At 45.1% G+C, this 26,460-nt stretch overlaps 1 protein-coding gene across 3 annotated transcripts in view; it reads right to left on the reverse strand.

Moving 5' to 3' along the window:
* ripor3 (RIPOR family member 3) overlaps positions 1–26,460 on the reverse strand; it is a 295,541-nt gene that overhangs the window by 261,146 nt on the left and 7,935 nt on the right. The window contains exon 1 of one of the 3 annotated variants that reach the window (XM_078555329.1): positions 13,177–13,250. The exons of 1 other annotated variant lie outside the window; for it this stretch is intronic. The gene's annotated coding sequence lies outside the window, so the exon portion shown is untranslated. Of the gene's footprint in view, positions 1–13,176; positions 13,251–26,460 lie in introns of those variants that run through there. One more of the 3 variants, XM_078555332.1, reaches the window with a different exon arrangement.

Here is a 26,460-nt window from a genome sequence, read left to right on the forward strand (position 1 = left end):
TGACTGTGCTAAATGGCTAGATTTCAAACAGATTTAGAAACTCAAAATTGGGCAACCATGAGGCGCTGTGAGCCGTCAGCAGCAGCAGAATTGTACTCAACCACAACCTATAACCTAATGGCCTGGCATATTCCCCCACTCTACCATTACCACCAAGCCAGAGGATCAACCCTGGTTCAATGAAGAATGCAAGAGAGCATGCCAGGAGCAGCACCAGGCATACCTAAAAATGAGATGTCAACCTGGTGAAGCTGCAACACAGGACTACTTGCATGCCAAACAGCATAAGCAGCAATTGATAGAAAGAGCTAAGTGGCTCCACAACCAATGGATAAGATTTAAACTCTGCAGTCCTGCCACATCCAGTCGTGAGTGGTGGTGGACAATTAAGCAACTCGCTGGAGAAGGGTCTCCATAAATATCCCCATCCTCAATGATGGGGGAACCCAGCACATCAGTGCAAAAGCTAAGGCTGAAACATTTGCAACAATCTTCAGCCAGAAGTGCCGAGTGGATGATCTATCTCGACATCTCCAGAGGTCCCCAGATTCACAGATGCCAGTCTTCAGCCAATTCAATTCACTCCATGTGATATCAAGAAATGGCTGAAGACACTGGATACTGCAAAGGCTATGGGCCCTGACAATATTCCAGCAATATTACTGAAGAGTTGTGCTCCAGAACTGCCGCACCCCTAGCCAAGCTGTATCAGTACTGCTACAACACTGGCATCTACCCAGCAATGTGGAAAGTTGCACAGATATCTCTTGTGCACAAAAGGTAGGATATCAAACAAAGCCAATTACTGCCCCATCAGTCTAATCTCCATCATCAGTAAAGTGAAGTCAACAGTGCTATCATGCGGCATCTATGTAGCAATAACCTGCTCACTGACACTCAGTTTGGGTTCCAGCAGGGTCACTCAGCTCCTGACCTTATTACAGCCTTGGTTTAAGCATGGGAAAAAGAGCTGAATTCTAGAGGTGAGGTGTGAGTGACTACCCTCGACATCAATGCAGCATTTGACTGAGTGTGGCATCAAGGAACCCTAGCAAAACTGGGGTCAATGGGAATCAGGGGAAAACTCTCCGTTGATTGGAGTCACACCTAGCACAAAGGAAGATGATTGTGGTTGTTGGAGGTGAATCATCTCAGTTCCAGGACATCACTGCAGGAGTTCCTCAGCATAGTGTCCTAGGCCCAACTATCTTCAGCTGCTTCATCAATGACCTTCCTTCCATCATAAGGTTAAAAGTGGCAATGTTTGCTAATGATTGCACGTTGTTCAGCACCACTCATGACTCCTCAGATACTGAAGCAGTCCATGTCCAAATGCAGCAAGATCTGGGCAATATCCAGGCTTGGGCTGACAAGTGGCAAGTAACATTCACGCCACACAAGTGCCAGGTAATGACCATCTCCAACAAGAGAGAATTTAACCATCGCCCCTTGACATTCAATGACATTACCATGGCTGAATCCCCCACCATCAACATTCTGGGGGTTACCATTGACCAGAAACTGAACTGGACTAGCCATAAAAATACTGTGGCTACAAAAGCAGGTCAGAGGCTAGAAATTCTGCCGTGGGTAAGTCACCTCCTGACTCCCCAAAGCCTGTCCATCATCTACAAGGCACAAGTCAGGAGTGTGATGGAATACTCTCCACTTGCCTGGATGAGTGCAGTTCCAAGAAGCCTGACTCCATCCAGGGCAAAGAAGCCTGCTTGACTGGTACCCCATCCACAAACATTCACTCCCTCCACCACCGACGCACAGTAGCAGCAGTATGTACCATCTACAAGACGCACTGCAGGAATTCACCAGACCTCCTTAGACTGCACCTTACATACTCACGAGCACTAACATCTAGAAGGACAAGGGCAGCAGACAGATGGGAACACCATCACCTGGAAGTTTCCCTCCAAACTCTCACCATCCTATCTTGGAACTACATCGCCGTTCCTCCACTGTCACTGGGTCAAAATCCTGGAAGTCACTCCCTAACAGCACTGTGGGTGTATCTACACCACATGGGCGGCAGTGGTTCAAGGAGGCAGCTCACCACCACCTTCTCCAGGGCAATTAGGGATGGGCAATAAGTACTGGCCTAACCAGCAATGCCCACATCTCATGAAAGAATTTTTCAAAAATTATGGCAACGCACAAATTTACAGCCAATCAAGGGGTTAAAATAAACAGGAGATTTTAATGTGTAAAAAGAGATGATTTGATTAAAGCTATGGTAATATTCAAATGTCTTTTGCCTAGAATTGACTGTAACCTGTTGCTAAAAATTGTAATCCTAGTAGATTGAAATAAACGCAAAATAAGAGGACTGAGTCTGCCTTTCATTTTACTTAAAGGAATTACCTTCATTTAAAATCAGAAGGCAAGAATAGGTCAAAAGAAGAAAGGATTTGTAGCCAAGATATAGTTCAAAAGTTGAGAGGGGAAGTAAAGGGTAGTTGACTAGATGAATTTTAAGAATGTTTTAAAAGTGGGTAGACAGGTGGAGGGATTCAGGTAATGTACACTAGGGTAGATGTGACATGGCTGGACTATTAAAGTGATTAATATAATTTCTATTAACTTAAGTTGAATTCTCCTCATGAAACTTGATTCTTTGCAGGTGGAATTTTTTCATGGACACTAGATCAAAGTCTTCCTATAAAGAGCAAAATCTTTCCTGCCAGAAGTGTCCTTCTGCCTGCAAGTTGTAAGATAGCCCCTGCTGATGCTCAAGGTGAAAATTATGGCCGGGGTTTTCCTTCCCCGCCAAAGTTAGGCGTGCTCGGTGGTGTGAGCGGACAATAGGGTGAGAAGGCCAAAAATCGGGCTCATAATGTTGTGAAACCAGATCGCAATCGTCCACTCCGCCCGCCAATGGCAGGCCGCATTTCCCGCCATCAGACGTCAGGAACCTCATTGTAATACATCAGTATATCATTATATTGCTAGCCTGCCAGGCACACCTCGCCACCCCACTACCCCCCACACCCGCTGGATCGTCCACCCACGTCGGCCAGAAAACATGCTAACGTGTTTCCTAACATCACATAAGCGACATACACCTGGCAGGCTGCACTTTGCTCGGGACTTCAAGGCATCCAGAAGGCGTCCAGAGATCTGTCACTGAATTGAGGGCTGCACTCTTCTTGGCCTTTGGGGCCATGTCTTCATCAGCGCAGTGCTGGGCTGCAAGCATTGAGAAGAGTGCACGCAGTTTAAATATAGCGTCCTTCGTGAGGAAGCAGCGAGGTAACAGTGTGGTGGGCAAATCGGAAGCCACCCGCCAGTGAGACAGTGTGTTTCCTGTGGCTGCATAATTAATGAGGTGGGAATGGGACAATATGACGCTAAAACCCGCCAGTGCACCCGGTGGGTAAAATGACTTTCTTCCCACCCGTTCCTGCACTTTGTGCAAATCTGGGATGATTCTGCCCTGTGTCTAATTTTGGTACCACATTTTATGGAAGATGTGAAGGCATTTCACAGGGTTCAGAAAAGATTTATGAGAATGGTTCCAGAGGTGAGAGACTTCAGCTACGTGAATCGATTGGTGAAGCAGGCGCTGTTCTCCTTAGAGATGAGAAGGTTGAAGGAATATTTGAAAGAGGTGTTCAAAATCACAAGGGGTCTGAATAGAGTAGATAGGGAGAAACCTTTCCCATTGGTGGAGGAGTTGATGATCAGAGGACAATGATTTAAGGTGATTAGCAAAAGATGACAACATGAGGGAAAACCTTTTTATGTAAGTGGTTAGGATCTGGAATGATAAAAGCAAAATACTGTGGATGCTGGAAATCTGAGATAAAAACAGAAAATGCTGGAAAAACTCAACGGGTCTGACAGCATCTATAGAGAGAGAAACAGAGTTAATGTTTCGAGTTTGTATGACCTTCTTCAGAGCTAAAGGGAAGTAGAAATTTGATTAAATTTATACTGTTTAAGGGGGATGGAGCAGGTGAAGCTAGATAGAAGGCCAGCGATAGTTGGGGGCTAAGGAGATACTGACAAAGATGTCATGGACAAAAAGACAAAGGGAGTGTTAATGGTAGTGGTAAGGGCTAAAGAAGGTGCTGAATGCGGCATATAGGTAAGGAAGCAGAATGTGGTAACAGCAAAATAAGGATAAGCACTCTGTAAAAGAACAACATGGATCAAGCAACAGCTGGCCCTTTTGGTGGTGGGGTGGGGGGTACAGGGCAGTGGTTGAGGAAAAAGGATGGAAAAGGGGATTAAAAAGGGGGATAAAAAGGGGATAAAACAATAAATAATGGAATAAAAATAAAAATAAGTGGATAAAAATATAAATAAATTTTAAAAAGGGGATAAAAAGGGGTGAAGATTCATTGTCTGAAGTTGTTGAACTCTAGGATCTGGAATGCACTGCTTAAAAGTGTGTTGGAGGCAGATTCAATCGTGCCTTTTAAAAGTGAATTGAGAAGACAAAACAAATTGTAGGGCAATGCGGAAATGGCAGGAGAGTGAGACCAGCTGAGTAGCTCTCATAAAGAGCTGGCATGGACATGATAGGGCAAATGGCCTCCTTCTGTGCTGTAACCATTCTATGATTCTATGAAATGAACAAATACAGCAAAACAATGTTCTAGATGGGCACAGAAACAAACAGGCAGAAGTACCCAACTGTGATGCAGAAGCCATGGTCATGAGGTGTCCAGCGAATCTTACACTCATCGATGGGGGGATTTAAAGCCACACAGGGCATACTTCAGAACAAATTAAGTAAGAACAGAAAATGCTGGTAAAACTCTTTAGCTCTGAAGAAGAGCCATATGGAATCGAAACATTGGGCAGAATATTGAAACCGATGTGCGGGGGTGGGCCCAACACGCCGCATGTAAAATGACGCACGATGGCATCGGGTGTGTGTCCCAACGTCATCGTGCGTCATTTCGATATTTCATTCAGCGGGCACATGTCGGAGGCGGCTGCGTGCCGGCCGAACTGTCAATGGCCTATTAGGGCCATTAAAAAAGTAATTAAAGTTGTTAGCGACTCTGCCCGTCCAACCTTAAGATTGGCGGGCAGGCGAAAAGCCCAAGCAGCCTTCACATTTTTCAGGAAACCTCATCCACGGATGGGATTTAGCAGCAATGTAGCATGAAGCTTGTATAAAATAAATAAATTTTCTTGACTTCGCAAACATGTCCCAGCTCATGTGACACAGTCACATGAGGGGACATGTTTAAATAAATTTTTACTTTATTTATTTAAAAGTTTCGTCACCCATTCAATCTCCCTGAGGCAGCTCCGTGTCTCAGGGAGATTGCTGTGCTCTTTCACGTGCATGCCCACCCCGCCGTAGGAAAGATTCTCCCCATTAACTCTGTTTCTCTCTCCACAGATGCTGCCAGGCCTGCTGAGTTTTACCAGCATTTTGTGTTTTTATTTCAGATTTCCAGCATCCGCAGTATTTTACTTTTATTTCAAAACAAATGACTTCTTCCTGATGGAAGCATATCTTTCTAGGTTGTAACATATAGCCAACAACTATCTCAGATCATGCCCAACGATGACATATTTTGTTCTGATGCCATGCAACCCCCACCACTACCACCTCCCCCCACCCCATGAGTGCTGCTTAATCCTGACATACCTGACATCCCAGGATTTATAACTTAACTGTAGAAGTGAACTATCGGAGAATGAAGTTCCTGGTGTCCCCGCAAGGCTCCTGTGGATAACCACTGAGGTAATTATCAGGGACCATATAATCACTTCACCTTTTTCAATAAATGAGTCAGAGTGCCACAAAGACCATGAGGTCTTCAAAAGCGTGAGGGCCAACAGAGACCAACAGATTTGCACAACTCTCAGTGCTAGTAACAAAGATATGTCCATTAATCAAGAAAGACTTGCATTTATATAGCACTTCCATGAGCTCAAGATGTCTCAAAGAGCACCAAACCCAATCAAGTATTTATCAACTGTAGCAACGTTGTAATGTAAAGCTATGCCCTCCCCACCTACAACAAAAATATAAAACAAGCACCTGTGGGACAGTCAGAGCTATTGATATAGGGTGTTAGATTTTTCCAAAAGTCCTGCAGGTGGGCAGTGGCAGTGGAGAGTGGGTGGGGGGTTTTACTGGTGACAGCCAATTAAAAACAGCAGCTCACCTCTTAGAGCAGCCAGCCCAATCAGAGGACCAGCAGCTTGGCAGCCTTGGCAGGGCCATCAATAGAGGTGACCACAGCTGAGGCTGCAGGAAAAATGAAATGGCGCCTTCATGTAACTGCGTCCTCGAAGGCCAGGGAAGATTTTTTTAATGTGAACACTCCAGTGGCAGCATCGAGGCTGCGGAGTATGGCCATTTCTGCTGTGGAGCCAGTCCATGAGTCATAGAGTGGCCATAAAGGAAGGTTCCCCCCTCTCACCCTCAGGAACCCAATGGGATGCCACCATGCTTTCTCTGGCAATTTCTCCATGCAGTTGGAGAGTGCGTCCTGCTGCTGACAGAGGCAGGAAGTGGCCATTAAATGGCCAATTAATTGCATTAATTGGCTGCCAGCCTCTATTCTGTGGGCAGCTGTACCACTCCCATTCCCACTGTTGACAACATCTTGTGGTAGCAGGAAGACTCCTCCACCCCTCCCAACACCTTCCGTTGCTGATTTATGAGGTTTCATACCTTCCAGCCCATCATCTGAGAGCTGGTAAAATTCAGCCCATGGTCTCTGCCTAGAATTTCTAAAGTACCAAACGGTTTGAGCTCCCTTTGTAAAAGCCCACACAAAGGGCTTAATTTTTACTTACCTCACCTGCCTGATGCAGTAGAGGTCCAAAAGGCACAGGAAATCCAGAAGTTGGGATACCCCATCACGTTGTGGAGTTTTAACTGCACAGTACAAGCATAGCGTCACTGATTAATTCCCCATCTGGAAACTAGCCTTAGTTGACAACTGGCTTCCAGTTGGGTGAGGTGAAGGTCACAGGACCAGTTATGTCAATGATGGGACGTGGGGTTTCATCCCAGGGCGGGGAAGTTCAGTTGTAGTATTTTGTTGGTTGTAAAGTGCTTCGTTGGTCATGAAAAGTGCTATAAAAATGCAAGTCTTTCTTTCTTTGTATAGTGAGTTTCCAGGCTGTATTGAGCTTCCTGCTAGGAGTTTCCACAAGGGAGTATGAAAACCTAGTGCTAATTCAGCTTTTAAGGGGAAGTGGTTATACTTGGCAGAAAGCAGTTCTGGCAAACTTCCAAAAGGCTAACTTCTCCTGCAATTGGGTTTTTGGTCTTTTTGGTTTTAAATACTCCCCTGCACCATGCATAACAATGTTTGATATTGGGGACAAATAGGCGTCCCTCACAGCCAGCAATGGTAGGAGGGAATTAATGGAAAATACATCAAATGATGTGTTTCTATCATTTGCATTTCATTACATTACACCTAACTATTACTGACATGACTTCCAAAGAATTTACCACTTCAGTTACAGTAGGAAACTAGTTTGTCTTGTGCAGAAAAAACAGGCTAGCTTTTAAAGAATTTTTTAAAATTATGGATGCTAAAAATTGATCCTTAAAAAGCTAACTGTAAATTTTGAAACTGGTGAAAATTGCAATAAGAAGAAGTTGGAAAAATAAGGACTGTTTTCCTTGGTTAGGTGATGACCTGATAGAAGGTTTTCAAGAGATCGAGACATCTTTTTAGAGCACAGCAGATAGAGAAAAACTATTCCCTCATATAAGTGGCTTAATAACCAGAGGTCAAGAGTTAAAATCATTGGCAAAAGGTCTGGAAGGGAGGTGAGAAGACATTTTTATATTTAGAAAGATGTCAGGGTCTGGAACTCTTTACCTGAAAAGCCTGGAAGATCCAACAAGATTAGCCAGAGTCAATAAGAATGGGTACATCCCGACTTCTGTAAAGTCAACAATGGAAAATTCTGCCCAATACGTTCTTAAACATTTATTATATATCTAATGCAAAGCAATCAAGCCTATGAAATCATGAAAGCTGATTTCAGAAATAATTTTAAAGAGAGATGGACAGGCACTTGAGAATGAGGGCCTACAGGGTTATGGCCACAAAGCAGGGTGTGGGACTAAGTATGACTACTCCTCCAAAGAGCTGGCATAGGCATGTTGGCCCAAATGGACTTCTTCTGTGCTGTAAGATTCTATGATTAAATGATAATCCTACAGTTAGAACAGATTCCATGTACGATAGCGTAATATATTACTATAACAAGTATTGGTGATAGATACTGAATACTTTTTTCTATAATTTCTGGGCTTGTGGGATCATATAACAAATTGTCTTATGTACATTCTTAACTGTGTAGTATAAGGGTGTTCAGCATAGCAAGAGTTAATGTGGGACTGGAAAACAATACCGTGCACAGTATGATGTAGAGAGACATATGACAGTAGACAGGAGACAGAGTTGTACGGAGATACCTTGGAGATGTATCTAGTTATGTGTTACCAATAAAAACTTAATGTTCAACCATACAAGCCTCCAGTCCTCTTAGTGAGACACCGAACAAACCCTTACAACACAGTGGCAGCCAATGAACAAACCTAGAACCAAAGAAGCTGGTGAAGGACCCCAGAATCTGGAAAACTAAAGGAACATCATTGTGACTTGACTGATGAGCAGATGAGCCAAAAACACAGCTGGAGATCACCTAAAAAGCTCTATTGCAAACATGGAGGCTGAAGGGCAGAAGAAAAATCCACTGCACATTTAAAGGACTCCACCGGAGCACATGAGGATCCATTGTGAATCCCCATCGATGGCAGAGTCAAAGGAACTAGCAAGGGTGAGTAAAAATTCAGTTCTAAGACTGAACTAGCCTTTAAAAGTTTTCAGGCCATTAATTAGTCAGAGAAGCCCGTTCCGTTAATCATTGCAGCCAGCCCAGGTTCAGAGTCAGCACCATACCACGTGGCAGCCAAGCTCTGTTGAAAAAAAGATGTTTTAAAAACTCTGCCAAAGCCATTGATCACCTTTTAATCACCCTAAAATACCCCAAAAACGTTCTAAAGGGCCCAAATTTTTGATTGAAAAATATGATGCATGTAATCAATCCCTTTGAGGTTGGGTCCATGACTGCCGCAGGAGCCAGCCACAACCCAACAAGCACAGGAAGAAGCGTTGAAAAAACGGTCACTGCAGCACTATCTTTAATAGTGAAACAGCATTTAAAGCTGTACTCCCCTGAGCTGAAAAACAACCATGGATAATAAATCAACTCTACCTGTTCAATTTAGTCTCACACAAGGGCAGACCAGGTGCAGAATTGGGGACATTGCTGAAAAAGATTTTCAGGATACATGATAGCTTCAGGGTTACATAAGAAGACAGAAGCTGAACAAGTGAATACACTATTGTAGTCAGTATGTCTGATAGCAGGTGGCATCATTGCAGCAAGGAATAAATGAACCTTCATGTAAGTTTGAAGATGTTCTGAAATCCTTCATTACCTGCTTTAATTTAAGAAATAATAAAATATTAGAACAAACAAAGTTCAACAAGCAAGTCCAACAGCCTGGAGAATCCATTGACTTTTTCATAAACAAATTATACAGATTAGCTGAAGGCTATGACTATAATGACATTAAAGTCAGAGCTCATACAAGACCAAATAGTCGTTGAAATGGCTGATCATGCCCTTTCAGACATACTACAGGCAAAAGAAGATCTGTCTCAAGAGAGGCCATCCAAATAGTCAGGCAGTCTGAAATTCGCCAACAACATAGGTCCATTTTACGTGGCGAGGTTAAGCCATAGTATAGAGCAACCCCAACTGTCCAGCTCATAAAGTAACAAAAGGGCAGGGAAGACAATACCCAAACAGATGGTGGGAGACCATGCAGGCGCTGTGGAACCAAAAGACCTCACAGGTGAGAGCAATGTCCAGCAATTCTAAGCAGTGTTCCTACTGCAACTGGCTGCGTGCTTTGGAAAACTGTGCAAGTCTAAGGCATCAAGATATGTGGAGGATCCCAAAACAGTCCACAAGATTGAGATACCATACCAGGAAGAAGTCCAACCATGCTTCTTGGGTGAGATCAAGGATCCCAGATTCTCCTTTTGGAATGCTGATATCTCTGTAAATGGTCACCTTGCTAATTTCAAATTAGACACGGAAGCTTGTGTTACAGTCTTCTTGGATAAGGAATGGTGGCTGAAAGACCTCTGACTACAAACAACAGTCAGACCATTCTTTGGCTCTGGAGGAATCTGACTTCCGGTTATAAGCATGACCCTAGACCCATTCTGGTAAGGCCACAAACAATTATTCAAAATTTTGTACATCATCCAAAACCAATCCTTTTCACACTTAAGCAGGGATGCCCTTAACCTCCTCAAAATGGCAGAAGGCATCAAAACAATCTCTGTCGTCAACTACATGAACTACAAGTTCCCGAGAGGTCCGCTAGTGTGAGACTTTTGACTGGGCCTTCAGCCCTAAATTGTCTTCACTTTTTGCAGATCTGGTTTGTCCAACTCCTTTGCAGGTGGCAGAAACTCCTCTTTGGTCAGACCAACCAAATCTTCAGATAAGTACCACCTTACTTTGAGCGGAAGGACACCTGATGACTAGCAACAGAATGATGAGCCTCAACCTCAGGCTCCAACGGTTGCTGTTACACAACCTGGGAACAATATGGCAACGAAACTGCAATTTATAGTAGAAGCACACAGCAGCAAGATGATGCTGGAACAGGAGGAGCCTCCTCTTCATCCCTTGAGGCGAACCTCCTCTAAACATTTAAGCGAATCAGATGGAGACAACAATGTGCCAGAAACACGAAATACTATGATATCAACTCCAAGCCAACAAAGCTTGCCCAAAGCAACTGAGCTTACCACTCCTCCAAACATGAAAGATTGAGGTCTGGAAGAATTGTCAAGCCTCCAGACCATCTGAACTTGTTAAGTCAGAGACTTGAGGAGGAGAAGAGATAGCATGTGAAGAAAGATTGTACTGTAAATGTGTTGGATAAAGACTTGGGGAAGGGGAGTAGTATAAGGGTGTTCAGCATAGCAAGGGTTAATTTTGGAATAGAGAACAGTGCCGCCCACAGTATGATGTAGAGAGACACATGACAGTAGGCAGGAGACAGAGTTGTATGGAGGGACTCTAGCAGAAGCCAGCATAGATTTGTACCTAGTCAGCATTATACCTTGGAGATGTATGTAGTTATGTGTTACCAATAAACATTTATTAGTCAACCATACAAGCTTCCAGACCACTTAGTGAGACACCAAATAAACTCTTACAACAAACTGCTTTGCAATATACATTTTGTAACACTGAATGCATTGTTTAGCATGAGGTAAAGCAGGTGAACTAGATTACTAGGTGTGTATCAATGTAATGCCCCTAAGCAGAGATCAATGTAATGTGGGACCAGATCAGGAATTGTGCCATGGTTGTCAGCCCGCCTGATTGGTGTGATTAGCTAAGATTATCCTTGTCATAATTTTGATCAATCCAAAGAACTTTTGTGTTTAGTTCATGTTGCACTGTGTAATGAAGAACCTATGATAGCTTGAGGGGACAGTTGAGAATGCTTCAGAATTTTGTCCCCATACAAGGCACTGTTCATATAGTCTTCAGTATAATGTGAAACTGTCTGCATGGTGTTCTGTTCATTAAAATTAATTATCCCTGAAGAGTATTAAGTGGAAGTTATAAGCCAGGTTACATAAACATGTGGTTCAGCTGATGTTGTAAATCGCAAAACCTGTCCTCTCAGAGTTTATAAGGTTAACTGAATCATGCAATCATAACAGCAACAAACTTTTGCCTTTCTATCTTATTATTATATAATTTTCATGTCACAAATCCTTTCACTGTCGCAAAAGCTAACAGTTTTAAGCATCATGGAAGAAAATAAAGTACCTGCATTGATATAGTGTCTTTCATGTCCTCAGGACATTCAGCTGCAAGTGCAGCATCACATTACACTGAAGACTACATGAACTGAGCCTTGTACGGTGACAAAATTCTGAAGCATTCTCAACTGTTCCCCACAAGCCATCATAGGTTCTCCAATACACAATGCAACATGAACTAAACGCAAAAGCTCTTTGGATTGATCAAAACTCTGACAAGGATAATCTTAGCTAAGCCAATATAATGATACAATGGCTGGGATTTTCAGCACGGGGGATGCAGCGGCCCTGCCACAAGTCTATTGACTTTCGCCGGGACCAGACGATCCCGATGGTGGGTGGGGCCAGAAAACCCCACTCAATGTTATAACTGAGGCAAATTACTTTTATTAGTTAAAAAGTCATCCTAAAAGCATAGAGATTATAAAAAAAAGTTCCATTTATTTTATGTTATCATGGGGTTGCTTTACTGAGCTACAATAAACACAGTAGAAAGTAGCAATTTGCATACATCTGGTAGTGAATGTTGGTGTATGTTTTATTATCACCTTGTGATGTTTTGCTGAGTAAATTGTATGCACACCAAAACAGAGGAGCTGATATTTGAGAGCAGGGTAAGCAATATTGGTGACCAATGAACTGGTAGTAATCTTCTATTTCAGAAGGATACTGGATAGCAGTGATATAAATGGCACACATCTCCTTTACTGATTAAATACAGTGAATAAATGTGCTGTGCAGAAGACTGCATAAATTATTATTAACTTTTATGCTGCAAGTGTACTGTAAAGGAGTAACATAAATTAACACCATCACAAAAGTCCATACACGTGTTGGGAATGTCATAAGTATTTTACAGTACCAAGTGAAAAGAATCCTAGAATAATAAAAATTTTCAGGAGACCATTCTACCCACTGTGTCTGCTGGCTCTTTAAAAGAGCTATGCAGGTCATCATAACACGCTGTGTTAAAAAAAAACGCATTTGAAGTTTTCAGGGAGCATTTTATGGAATAAAATACTGCAGCTAAAATGTACAGGCTAGCTTCAAGAGCTGAATGATATTTAGAGTGCAAGACTATGAAACAATCATTGGTTGCAGTCAAACTCTGTCCTGAGAAAGTGTTTCATGTCACAATTAATCCAGCCTCTTTTACTATACAGAAAATAACAATTGTTATAAATGTGTAGTAACTGTTACTGAGACAGTAATAATTGTCATCCAAACAGAATTTACAGGTCTCATGCACAAGCTATTTACACTTCTTGACACACTTTTTAAAAATTGCTGTGCTCACCTCTGTATAATGTCTTGGTGTCGATTGCTTCTGAGGTCACATATGACTTAATGCACTGTAGTTTTTTTCATACTGTTTGCAAGAACTACGTATGGCAGCAATATGCATGCTACTGATAGAAGCTTATCTTAGAAGTGGTAATCAGTAATGTTATCAAAAACAAAAATTCCAAGAAGCAACTATAAAGTTGTTAACAAAAGTAAACTTTCTGGTCTGCTGCTGTTTCAACATTCTGTTACTGTACAGAATGGAGTATAAGCTCTAGTTTTTTCACCTATTTCCTGCAGTGCAGTTGAGCTAACTCTGGAACTGTTAAACTAGTTCTTAAATTAACAGTATGCTGAGTCTGTATAATGTTTCCAGTATGCTATCAGCTGCGTGCCATTAATCAAACATCTGTTTTTATTTTTAACTGGATCTTATATTTTTCTCTTTTACCTGGGATGCTCAGGAAAATCATTACAATTACTGCAAACATTACTCTTCAATATACTTTAGAAGTATATGCATATATGTAAAAATATAACCTACTGATTTGTTCTGGGGCTGTCTGTTTGGATATCTGGAATTCAGTATTTTGGACACTATTCTTTAAAATATATCTGTTATGGGAATGTTGTGGGTAATAGTGTGAGGTTTTACTTCAAGTGCAGAGTCTTGTTAACAGTGAGCACACTTTGGAAAATTGCCGCTACAGTGTTGTATCCATGATATTGCTGCTGCACTCACTGCTAGAGAGCCTCAGTTGCCAAAATTATCCCCATAGCGTTTTCCAAACAAGTTCTTGTCATAAAGTTAGGGTTAGCTTTTTAAAAATGTATGTCTAGCTCCCCTACTGCAATACTGGGTAAGGGCATGAGCTGACAGCGCCAGGTTGAGTTCATTTGAAGCAGCAATAAGAATTATAAATGTTCTTTGTGTCTCTTGGTTAAAGCAGGATTACCATTTCTGATCGTTATCTAGTTTTTGTGGGAAAGGGCTTGGTTGTGATTGCCATCACAGTTGCTTTATCTCCTAATATTCATTGTTTATCATTTTACATGAAGACGAACCACTTGGTCTTAGAGTTGCAAACTCTGGTTAGACGTTATCCTGGAGGCTCGATCACATGACCTCATGCCTCTAACCGCTCTACCCCCAAGCCTCCATCACTGATTGCGCATCGTATCTATCCTTATGGCCCACTGATATTTCAAGCCAAATAGAAAATGAATGCTTTTTGTTACCCAATTAAATGATTCTTCACTGTCTCATCTCCAATATCTTTCCTATCTCCAATATTTTTATTAACTAAATTGTTCAAAGAAAATGAGAATAAAACATATACACAGCATCTGATATTTAAATCCATTGATTGCAATGAAACGAAATATCAGGTGCTGCATATACGAGAAAGTCACTCCAACAGACTTTTTAATGTCCTTATGATTTTCCTCCAGGCTGCTTGCAAAAGTGTCCTGGAGATGAATCTTTAATTTCTGGAATGTCCTTGACAACCCTAGGTAAGGTTTCTGAGGTCTGATGACACCTGTGAGACTATACCTCAGTCAGTGCTTCCAGGAAATTGCTTCAGAAATTTGGAGGGAAAAACAACATCTATTAGACCCTTAAAAGAAACTTTAAGAATAATGGGCTAGAAATTCATCTGCCTCGATATTCTGGATTCTCAGCCAGCTCACAACTCTTCAGATCAACATGGGAAAGACACAAAATTCATGTACTCACCTCATCCAAAAGATTGTGGTGTTAGCTGGTGTGCCTTCAACACTGTTTCTGCTCCTTGACACTGCCAGCAAAAGTAAACAGTAGAAGGCCCCAGCAACAATGACAAGACAAAATGAAGCTGAGCAGAACTGGCAGGTGACAAGAACACCCAGGTTACTTGAGCCTGGCAGAGGACACATCATGATGCTGGCTACAATATGGCCTGTAGTATTCAACGTCACTGAGAATATTGAGGATGACAGTATGTCCCTGCCTTATGCCCCTTCTTAACAGACAGCACATTGCCATCCTCCTATATGGCCTGATGAGCAAGCTGCTGATTGTGTGGCCATGGATCTTGTGCTTCCCACCCCACCCTGCCTCCCTCAGATAAACTTCTCCTCCTGAGCTCCATCTTTCTAACACCCAAGAATTGCTGCCTGCCCAGCCTCAGCAGTCCCAAGAAGAGAAACGAGAGAAAAAGAAAAGCATTGATTAGGACATCAGCTGGAATTTTCCGGCTCCGTTGGCATCAGTCGTCATGGCAGGCAGGAGGGGACAATATGGCAAGAAAACTAAAAATCGGTTTCACAGCCGGTGTGAAAGCACAGCGGTATCATCCAATGGTGTCCGCCATGGCAGAACGCCAATCCCGCTGGAGGCTGGCGTGAACCCGCTTTGCATTCTGCTAATGAGATGCAAAGTAAGGCCCAATCGGAATCGTCCCCCCCACGCCAGATTTTCCGTTATGCCGGTGGGAAAACACGCCAGCCCAGACCAGAATATGTCTGGACAAGTGTGTGACGTGCAGAAGTCGGGTCTTACCGTTAGGGCCTTGCGCAGATCGTGGACGTCCGAGCAGCAGAAGATGCTGAAACCCTACAGCTACTGGACCCTGGAGGAACACATGCATCACATGCTGGATGGAGTCTCTTTGACATGGCTCTGCTGAGAAGCAGCTCACAGAAGGTGGGAGGTCTCTGTTGATGTCTCTGGTCTGCTGCAGAACATCATGGTCTTGGTCATCGTCTGCTACAGATGACTGGTGAGGCGGGGAGAGGAAGATCCAGCTGTGAGTGGGAGAGGAAGATGTACCAGAGGGGGGATGGTGGTAGTGGAAAGTCTAGGTTTAACTGGGAGAGGAAGGTGTACCAGGGAGCGGGGTGAGGGAGGAGTGACGTTGGGAAGGGGGAATGAAGGCATCGGGAGTGGTGAGGTTGGGAGGGGGGTAGGGAGTCCAGAGCGAAAGGCGTCCAGGGGGAGGAGGGAAGGTAGGGAACGTGCAGTTTCACCTGGGCAACCTGAAAAGAAAAGGGTTTGGGTTGGTAAGTGACAGTGGGAAAGTGGAAGGTGATGGCAGGGGAGGTCAACAGTGATGGTTGATAGGACATGAGTGACTGGGCGAGGGGAAAGGATAGGGGAGTTGAGCAAAAGTCTGACTACGACCATCATTCTCAAAATCGAAAGTGAATAGAGCCTCATGTTGGACAGGCACAGGTGCTGCATGGGAGTGTGATCAGTGTGTGGGCGGAGATGCAGGTCGGCTCAGCTGGACAACTGAAAGAGAACCCCAGCAGGCAGCATTGAAAATGCTCGGGACAGTGAGGTGAGTGTGATGGATGAAGGTACCATGTGCATGGGAGAGTGCTTGCAAGAAGCTCCAAAAGGCTCTGCCACACACACACACTTCTCCCTCTAGACCCACTTGTAGGCTGGCTGTGTATAGCTGAACTGTTAGCGGGGGGGAGATGCAATGGGAAGACTCTTGAAGCCTGCCAATGAAGCTGAAAGATAACATTACACATTATTCAGTGAAAGTGAATATATTTTCAGATTATAAAGTGACAAAATGTGTTCACCCATGCAACCACTTGTGATCAGCATTTTGCAACTTTTCTAGGCGGTGACAGAGGATGAGATGAGGGGGTCCCAGACAAAGGGGACTTGGAGGGAAAGGACAACCTCTGAGGTTACTGAGTGGATGACCCAGGGGTGTCCTCCTCCCTTCAGGTGCTCGAGGGCCCTGGCCTGACTCCTAAAGGGGAAGGAGCACCTGGACGGACATCGAGGTGCCCCATTTCCCTCTCGTGTTGCCACTGCAGGGACTCACCCATGGCTACCGTGTTAGAGTGCAGGTCTGCATTCAACTGGGCCAAGGTCTCATGGCGTCTGCCATTCTCCATGCGTGAACATGTGGGCACCACTTCATCAGAGAGCAGGCAGACGCACTCCTCTGACTTGCGCGCAATTCTGTTGAGGGCTTCCAACAGCTCTGCGTGTTGTTCCCTCGCCTTCTGCTGAGTCTCCAGGATGCCTTTTTCATAGCAGTCCTCCGAGTGCCAGGAGCTCGGCTGAACTTGCCTCCCCGTGCTGCGGACATGTGTCCGTGCAGTGACCACCAGATTGCGAACCCGAGCCAGCCCTAGATCTAGGTCTCACCAAGGTGTGTGTCTCTGTGCTGGTGGAGGGTGTGGATAAGTGCTATGATGGGTTTCCAGGCTGCTTATTCCCAGCTCTTCAATGGAGGGGGTGTCCTCTTGGCTGGAGGTGGGGACATAGATGGAGCTGAGGGACTGACTAGCTGAGGGTGTCAGTCACTTGGCAGAGCTCCCTGTGAACTGAAGTGGAGATAATTGATGCATGGCAGCAGAGTCAAAAGCAGGCAAGAGAGCACTCATAGCTGTGTTGAGAGAGGGATGATGTGGTGCAGGATCCTCACATGGTTCACCGTCGACCTCACCGTCTGCGCAGTCACGGTCCATGTCGTCACCAGTCAGTGCGATGGCACACTCCTCAAAGTGAGTGAGGGGCCTAATGTGGGCCACTCCAGCCCCAGTCTGGGTCCTCTCCCTGCTGTTGTGAGCCAGCTTCTCCTGTATGAAAACAGATGCAGAGAGTGTGAGCAGGACACATGGCACTGCATGGAATGTTTGTTTGGTGAGCAGAGACATGGACGGGATCTGGATGTGAGCTCCAGAGGATATGAGCCTGATGGAGATGTGAGGGTGCGTGTGAGAGTTAGTGGTGTTGTCCCTTGAGGTGTGAGATCCCTGTGGATGTGTGATGGGTTTGTGAGTGTGTGAGTTGAGAGTGATGAGGAGGATGTCCTACCCTGGCGGAATGCATGAGAGCGTTCATCCTCTTCCTGCACTGGATGGCTGACCTCCTCTGTGCTCCGGTGGTGCTGACTGCCGCTACCACCACCTCCCAGGCCGGATTGGTGACTCTGATGGACCTCCTGTGGCCAAAGCTGGGGTAGAGAACATCATGGCAACCTTCCATTGTGTCCAGCAGGTGCCCCAGAGAGACATCACTAAATATGGGGACTGCCATCTTCTTTGCTTTCAGGGACATCTGTCGCCTGGAGCAGCCCTGGTCTGTAAACATGAAGCAGGCTGTGCTCTGGTGCGCTTTAAATATGGCACCCAAAGCGAGGAAGTGCCGAGGTCACGGCAGGGTGGGCAAATCCAAGCCTGACTGACAGCGATCCGGTGTGTGTCCTGTGAATGCATTATTAATGAGGCAGGACGCACCGGAAATAGGATGATTCGGTGTGAAAACCTGTCGTTGTGGCTGGCGGGTAAAACGACTTTTTTCCCACCCGCTCCCGCACTTTGTGCAAATCTGGGATGATTCCACCCAGCATGTCACTTGATATGGCATTTGTAGCCACCAACTCAGCCACTGGGGCTGCATTTGCCTGGAGGCTGGTATAGAGTTGGAATCAGCACGTTGTGTGTTACTAGACACAAGTGGGCTGCAACCAGGCCAAGGTGTAAAGACAGTTCATTTGCCTGTGTATAGCTGAAGGGGACTCAGTTGAGGACCTCATTGAGAGCACTGAATGGGCATGCACACTGAAATTTTGGGCAGAATAATATGCTGCAAAAACGGGCCTGTATCGCACCTTCGCCGACATATTATCATGCGCGATGACGTCGGGTCGCATTCCTGAGCTCACCATGCACACTCGCAATAATATGGGAGGCTGGCGGGCCTAGAAATCAGGAGCCCACCAACCTTATTCAAATTCAATTAAATTGCTTATTTAAAATTGTTAATTTCACAACTGACTGGAATAAAACATGCAGGGAGCAATAAAACGCTTAGAAGTCCTGACTCATGCCAGTTGGGGATCTTGTTTTTTTCACAGAAAGATTGTAAGGGTGGCTTAAAAGTCACTAGCTGGGTCTGTAGTTTGGCCTCCAAGCCATTGTGAGTGCTGCCAGTATTTGATATTGAAAGCTGTGTTTCCAGGGGATACGTTTGCTGTTTTGAGGCATCATTTTTTTGTGCAGAAAGGTAAATTTAGATCCTCGACTGTACCTCAGCCTTCTTGGTAGTGAAAACACGGTGGTCTCTGTGGGAGGAGGAGGAGATTGAGAAAAAGAGGAAGAAGGGCAGGTACGGTGATGCACTAGTGGTGCATGAGGGTGGCAGACCTGCGCTGGAGCAAGAAGCTGATGTAGGCATAATGCTGCAGCAACAGAGATGCAGAAGGACTTATGTTGCCAATTGAGTGTATAGGCAGAGAATGAGCTACCTTCAGATGTCTGAGACACAGTGCCAGAGGAAACTCAGACTCTGCAGAGCCACAGTTACCTCTCTCTGTGAGATAGCTTCCATCTGCGCTCATAATTACCCAATGCCAGTGGCCGTGGAGGTGACTGTTGCGCTGAATTTCTTTGCCGCTGGATCCTTTCAGGCTGCCTTTGAAGACCTCAGTGGCATAACGCAACCTGCTGCACACCAATGCATTAAGGTCTTTACAGTTGCATTATCCTGAAGAGCAGGTCAGTACATTGCATTTTCAATTGACCGCCACAGTCAACTAGAATGAGCCAGAGGCTTTGCGGCAATTGTAGGTTTCCCAAGGGTGCCAACAGAAATAGGCTGCACTCGCGTCACCATAAAGGCTCCAGCAGGCTGGCCGTCTACATTCATTAACAGACGGGCTATCACTCCTTAAATGTCCAGTTGGTCTGTGACCACAATAGACAAATTATGTCGGTATACACAAAGTACCTGGGTAGCAGCCACGGCTCGTACATTCTCCGGAACTGCCAGGTGCCACACTTGTTCAATGGGCCTGATGCTCTGAATAATTGGCTTCTGGATGATGTTTGAAGAGATAGCTCACGATGTCAGTGAGGGCTCCTAGAACAGACGCAGAGAGGAGCTATTATGACAGCCACGGAACCACCAGGGCCATAGTCGAGCAGCCAACTGGGCTGCTAAAGATGAGGTTCCGATGCCTGAATAGATCAGGAGGAGCGTTGCAGTAGACACCATCCAGAGTGTTACTGATGGTTGTTGTGTGCTGCAGTCTCCATAATCTTGCCATTCAGAGAGGGGATGCCAGGAGGAAGAGGAGACTCCAGAGAGCGAGCATTGTTCCGATGATGAGGGCAAAGAGGAGGTGAAGGAACACCCAACGGAGAGGTGCAAGGTCCTGCATGTGAGCGCATGGATGGCCATGACACAAGGGATGCCTTGATTAGACGGAGGTTCCAATAGGTCAGGAATACTCGGCCTCAGGGATGTGTGTACTGCCTGTGTCTCAATGTCATTACATCTGGAATGTGAGCTCACTGAAATGTTCTGTCATCACACTCACCATTTCGATTCCCTAGGCATTGTTGCATCTTGACCAAGATTCACTATTGACAAGTCAACAATATTTTCCCAGTAAATTTTTAGCGTGCTTATAGATAAAATGAACCTCTGCATGAAGAATAGTAAATTATTAACATCTTGCCTATGGCACATCTCACAATCACATCTACAAAATGCACCCATGTGATGCACTTTACCACCAGTGTGGCGTTTTCTTAATTCTTTTCCTTGTGCTCCGGCGCAGTGCGCCCTTTTGCTTGCTGCTGCACTGGAGAGAGGCTGCTGATTTGCTTGTCCCTTTGCCCTGGATGACTTTGGCAGACATCCTCTGTGCGGTGAGGCCTTGAGGGCCCCGCCACGTTAGAAGACACCTGCACAGTCGCGGGAGTAGCTTCTGTCGCCCCAGCAATCAGGGACAACTATGCCAATTGCAATGGACGTAGAAGAGGCTGCCCCCATCATAAGTGCTCTGAGAGGTGCTTCCAGATGGTATCAACAGCTACTCATCCTCTGCCAAAATGACCAATAGGCCCTCCATGCCCTCCTGTGAGACCCCAGGAGTTGGCTCAATGTCCAAGCTCCCAGTCCCCCTGTTGCCCTGAGCTCAGAAACAGGGTGATAGTGTGTAGGTCACAGTGCATACCCACAGTTGCATCAGCAATATGGTGAGTTTGCCCTCCAGGACAATCACTAGTCTGTCCAAGGTTGGCACTTTGAAGACTGGGGGATCACAGTACACATGGCCAGAATGGACACCTCCACAGTCCAGGCCAGAGCATGCAACCCCTCTGGTATATCCGCCAAATCACCTTGCATTGGACATCCAGCATCTGCCACTCATGGCTGACTCCAGAGGCTCATCATCTTTTTTTTATTCATTCCATAAGACCATAAGACCATAAGACATAGGAGCAGAAATTAGGCCATTCGGCCCATCGAGTCTGCTCCGCCATTCAATCATGGCTGATAAGTTTCTCAACCCCATTCTCCCGCGTTCTCCCCGTAACCTTTGATCCCCTTACCAATCAAGAACCTATCTATCTCGGTTTCAAATACACTCAATGACCTGGCCTCCACAGCCTTCTGTGGCAATGAATTCCATAGATTCACCACTCTCTGGCTAAAGAGGTTTCTCCTCATCTCTGTTCTAAAAGGTCTTCCCTTTACTCTGAGGCTGTGCCCTTGGGTCCTAGTCTCTCCTACTAATGGAAACATCTTCCCCACGTCCACTCTATCCAGGCCTTTCAGTATTCTGTAAGTTTCATTCATGGGATGTGGGCTTTGCTGGCTGGGCTAGCATTTATTGTCCATCCCTAGTTGCCCTTGAGAAGGTGGTGGTGAGCTGCCTTCTTGAACCACTGCAGTCCCTGTGGCGTAGGTACACCCACAGTGCTATTAGGAAGGGAGTTCCAAGATTTTGACCCAGCGACAGTGAAGGAACGGCGATATATTTCCAAGTCAGGATGGTGAGTGGCTTGGAGAGGAATTTCTAGGTGGTGGCGTTCCCATCTTTCTGCTGCCCTTGCCCTTCTAGATGGTAGTGGTCATGGGTTTGGAAGGTGCTGTTGAAGGAGCCTTGGTGAATTCCTGCTGTGCATCTTGTAGATGGTACATGCTGCTGCTGCTGTGCGTTGGTGGTGGGGGAGGTGAATGTTTGTAGATGTGGTGCCAATCAAGCAGGCTGGTTTGTCCTGGACGGTGACAAGCTTCTTGAGCGTTGAGACATCCGAGACTGAATACGAGTCATCGACTCAGATTCAGTCTCCAGATCATACTATCCCCCCCGACCCTGGAGCCAAAACGACACCTCCACAGAGGCATCAGGGCCATGAACAGTGACATTGGTGCATAATGTTGCCTTGAACCTCAGAGGTACTCACAAAGCTCCAGTATTTTCGAGCCTTCCCTATAGCTTCCTTCCACAATAATACATAGTGAGGATTTACTCACCCTTGCCGATCATAAGAGGTCATTCAGCCTCTTCCTGTGTTGCCTCCAGTTTTGAGGCATGACCTCCACACTACAGACCTCCATGGCCACCTCCTCCTAGGCTGGTCGGGTTATAAAGGGAGGTCTCCTCTTCTGTCAGCTGGCATAAGGATGTCACACCTGGTGGACACAGCCTGGAGGAGGGATTCATCATCAAGACACAGGGTGGTTCTGGCCCTTCTTCCCTGCCTCTCGCTCCCTTGTCTCGGCCTTCTATGGAGGAAAATATGCTAGGACTAAGAAGCTGCTCAATTTTAAGAATTTTAATATTTTAATATCACGTGCATGATCAGATTTAATGCCACCTGTGTTCACTGGCAACAATCAACTCAAAGTGTCTCCAGAATGTAACACATTTACAGAATAATAACACTTACCTCAAACAATGCCTGACCATCTTTCGGAAAAAAAACACTTCCTTGTGGCTTTTACCTTTACACGTTTGCAGGGTCACCTGACACTGCCCCATGCCAGGTGGCCCTTTAAATGAGTGACCGTAACCTCCTTCCAGGTGACGGCCAACGATTACAGTTGCCGGACATCCCGCCCTCCTGCTCGGATTGAGTGGGCGAACATGAATCCTCTGACGTTGCGACATCAAGACCCACCCTGAAGCCATCAATCGACTAATAGCAATTTTATACAGTGTGCAGCAACGGCAGGATTGGGAGTCAGAAATTCACCCACCTCCCGGTGCGAGTCCCACCCACTGAAATGCGGCATATTATTCAGCCCCCAGGGTGCATTGGCTGGCCTGCCAGACAGCCCACTGTCACTGTCAAAGAGCATGGCAGAGTCTGAAATCAACTTGGCAGAGGGCATAACGCAGAACTTGCCCCGTCCACAGCCTCTGTTCCATTTCCATATTATTCTGGAGATCCAGAAGCACAGTTGTTGCATCCCCCGGCCATTGTACCCTTTGCGTGCAAAGGCCTTCTACTCTGCTGCCATCCCTAGGAGGATGTGGCAATATTCTCTGACAAATGCAGTAACTCACTAAAACACATCCAAAATTATTCCAGATGTATTTTTAGACGCTTAACAATAGAAGAAGTTCCAAAAATGTAATTTACCTGCAATCAGGTACCTAGCCCTTTCAATAATGTTACTGCTGGGCCCACCTTGATGGTTTAGGCTTCTTTACTCAAGAATGAACAATGTAGACATAACCAGAACCTGCACTGCCAAATCTGAAATCCAGGTGTCCCATCAGCTGGTTGGATTATATGACATCAGGATAGCACCGACTCAATGCGTTCAGGTGCATGCAGAGGATGCAGCTGTATACAGCCATTTTCCTGAAGAATGCTGTCCTAGTTGTGCAAGTAGAGTTCAGCGGTTCAGCCTGCCCTCGGAAAGTCAAGTAGGCCTTCATAGCATCGCCTGTATTTGAATTTAGTGCACAGAGTGTTCAAAAATGATAATACCATTAGACTTGCACGTGCTTTTGAGGAGTCAGAGTGAAGAATTTTCATCTAAAAAGCTAATTTAAGGTGCAACTGTGAAGTGGGCAGCTGCTTTTCTGATTGTCCTTTATCTGGAGCACAATTTAAATGGATGGAAAATGGTCTTAACAAAATTTCTCATTTTTTTGTACTGTGCATTGCAGGTTAGAGTCACAATTTATGGAAGAAAGATAAATACAAAAACAATTTTTTCACTGTAAAGAATAATCATTATCAAGAAGAGGACACACTCAAATTTCTTCAGAAGCCAGATTCAGTGCTGTGCCAGAGTAGAATGAACACTTGTGTTTTTAAGGTAAATTACTACAGCCTTCATTTGCAACTTTATTCCAAATAGCTTTAAGGAAAAATGGCTCTTATTTAACTGTATTTCAATTTCCTTGGAACCTGAGAGGTTTACAGGATAGAGGCAGGCTATTCACAAATTGTATCTGTGCCAGCTCTTTGCTTGAGAAATCCAAAACTATTCTCACTGAGCTGTATTTTTTTTCTCATAGCTATATATCTATCTCTATTTAAAATATTTTTCCCTAAAAGGCAGTTAGTCCCTCTTAAAGGAAAGCTGCACTGAATGACAGGAAGCTTCTGCTGAACATTATTGCTTCAATTCTAAACAACCAAAATAGAATGCTAGGGCACAGAGGGGGCTTCAGGGTCATGCAGGCAACATTGAAGGCCTTAGTGGTTGTTTTGTGTTTAAAGATTGCAGTGCTCCATCAGTGTCTCCTCAGTGAGAGGTCTTTGTTGAACTTATCTCAAGATGGCAGCCTCCAGAGAGACTGCCTTATGGCATTTCAAAACCCAAACATTCCCCTTTTCATAACAAACAAAAGATTCAAACACCCCCCTTTTCCCAACGAACAGAAGACACATTTGCATGCACGATCATGTGTAACTGTGAGTTACTCAAGTTACCCATTTTACACCAGCTGCTTTCATGCATTAACACGTTTGTTTGTTCTATGAGTCTATCTCTGCGCCTGATTACATACATAGTTTTTAAATCATGCAGGTCTCTTAATGGTACACCTTGCCATTGGCTGTCAGTGCTTATAGACTATTATAGAGTTAGCTTTATCACATGGTGAGTCACCAAGCTTGAGTAGGCTGCAGCCAGGAATGAAGGATAATTAATTTGCCAGCTCACCACAGGGTGAGATCATGGATGAGTCTGCTGCAGAGGACCCTATGAGGACCTTAATGGGCAGCATACAGGGGAACCCTGATGGGCACACTCACCGAGATGCATTGACCTGACAGATAGCCTGCTGTCACTATCAAGAAATATGGAGTAATCTGTCTCCAATTCGGCAGAGGGCATCGCGCAGAGTTTGCCCTCTTCACAGACTCTGTTCCATGATTCAGACCCGAAGGCACTGCAACTGCAGCCTCCATACCTGTTGCAGCCTTTGTGTGGAAGGTCACCTACATCTCTGCCCTCCCGGGGAGTATGCAGAAACAATCCCAATCAAATCCAGGAACTCAACACAACACCGACAAAAACACTTCAGGGTACTTTCAGACATATTGCAACAGTAGGAGCTCTTCTAACAAGGTGGGTGCCTGATATTTTAGGTATCTCTAATGCAGGGCCCATCCTGCAGCTGAATGCTTTATCTTCTGTGAATGGCATGTGAATTTGTTAGGTGGGTATGCATGGTCCAAATTTTGTGGATGAACATCACACAAGCCAATAGGGCTGTATAGTGTCAAGATAACGCTGAATGGCTTGCTTCTGATGCATGCAGGTTACCTCCCTCTGTGAATACCTTTCACAAGATGCCAGGCCACATAAACCCTGCCAGAAGCAACTGCTGGTGCAGCATTTATCAGGAAAAGTGCGCTCAGTTACTCCAACGGAGTCTCAAGAGGCGCTACGGTAATGAAATTCTCACCTGCAATGTTCTTTACCTTAGTCATTCCTAAATGAGAAAATGTTCTAAACTCCAATAACCCCTTGTATAAGTAAATTTATCCTAATTTCTCTGCTCACTCTCTCATAGAAACCATAGAAAAGTTACAGCACAGAAGGAGGCCATCCGGCCCATCTTGTCCAGGCCAGCCCGAGGACCCCCAGGTGCTCTTTCTAATCCCACCTTCCTGCACCCGGCACTCAAGTGATGATTTTCATTTGATGACCTCTTGTCAGCCAGACCAAAACAAAACTTTCCCTATTCACTCTCTCAAGATCCCCATTATTGTTTTAATGCATCTAAAAAATCTTCTCTAAGACTTCTCTGCTGCAATGGAAATAGTCCCACTATTACAGGCCTATACCATATCTTTGATTTCCTATCCATGGCATTATCCTGGTGAATCTACACTATAGACTCTCTATAGCAGCTGATGGATCTGAGCACTAAAACACCATGGGCATAATTTAACTCCACCCATCCCCCACCCCACTGGGAGTGGACTCGAAGATGGGGCATGGGCGCGGGGTTGGTGCTGGCCTTAGAATCGGCAGGGAGGGTGAGAGGTAGAGAGCATGTTGCCTTCCCAAACCCCC

This window comes from Cetorhinus maximus, chromosome 13, assembly GCF_964194155.1.
Source record: "Cetorhinus maximus chromosome 13, sCetMax3.hap1.1, whole genome shotgun sequence".
NCBI lineage: Eukaryota > Metazoa > Chordata > Chondrichthyes > Lamniformes > Cetorhinidae > Cetorhinus > Cetorhinus maximus.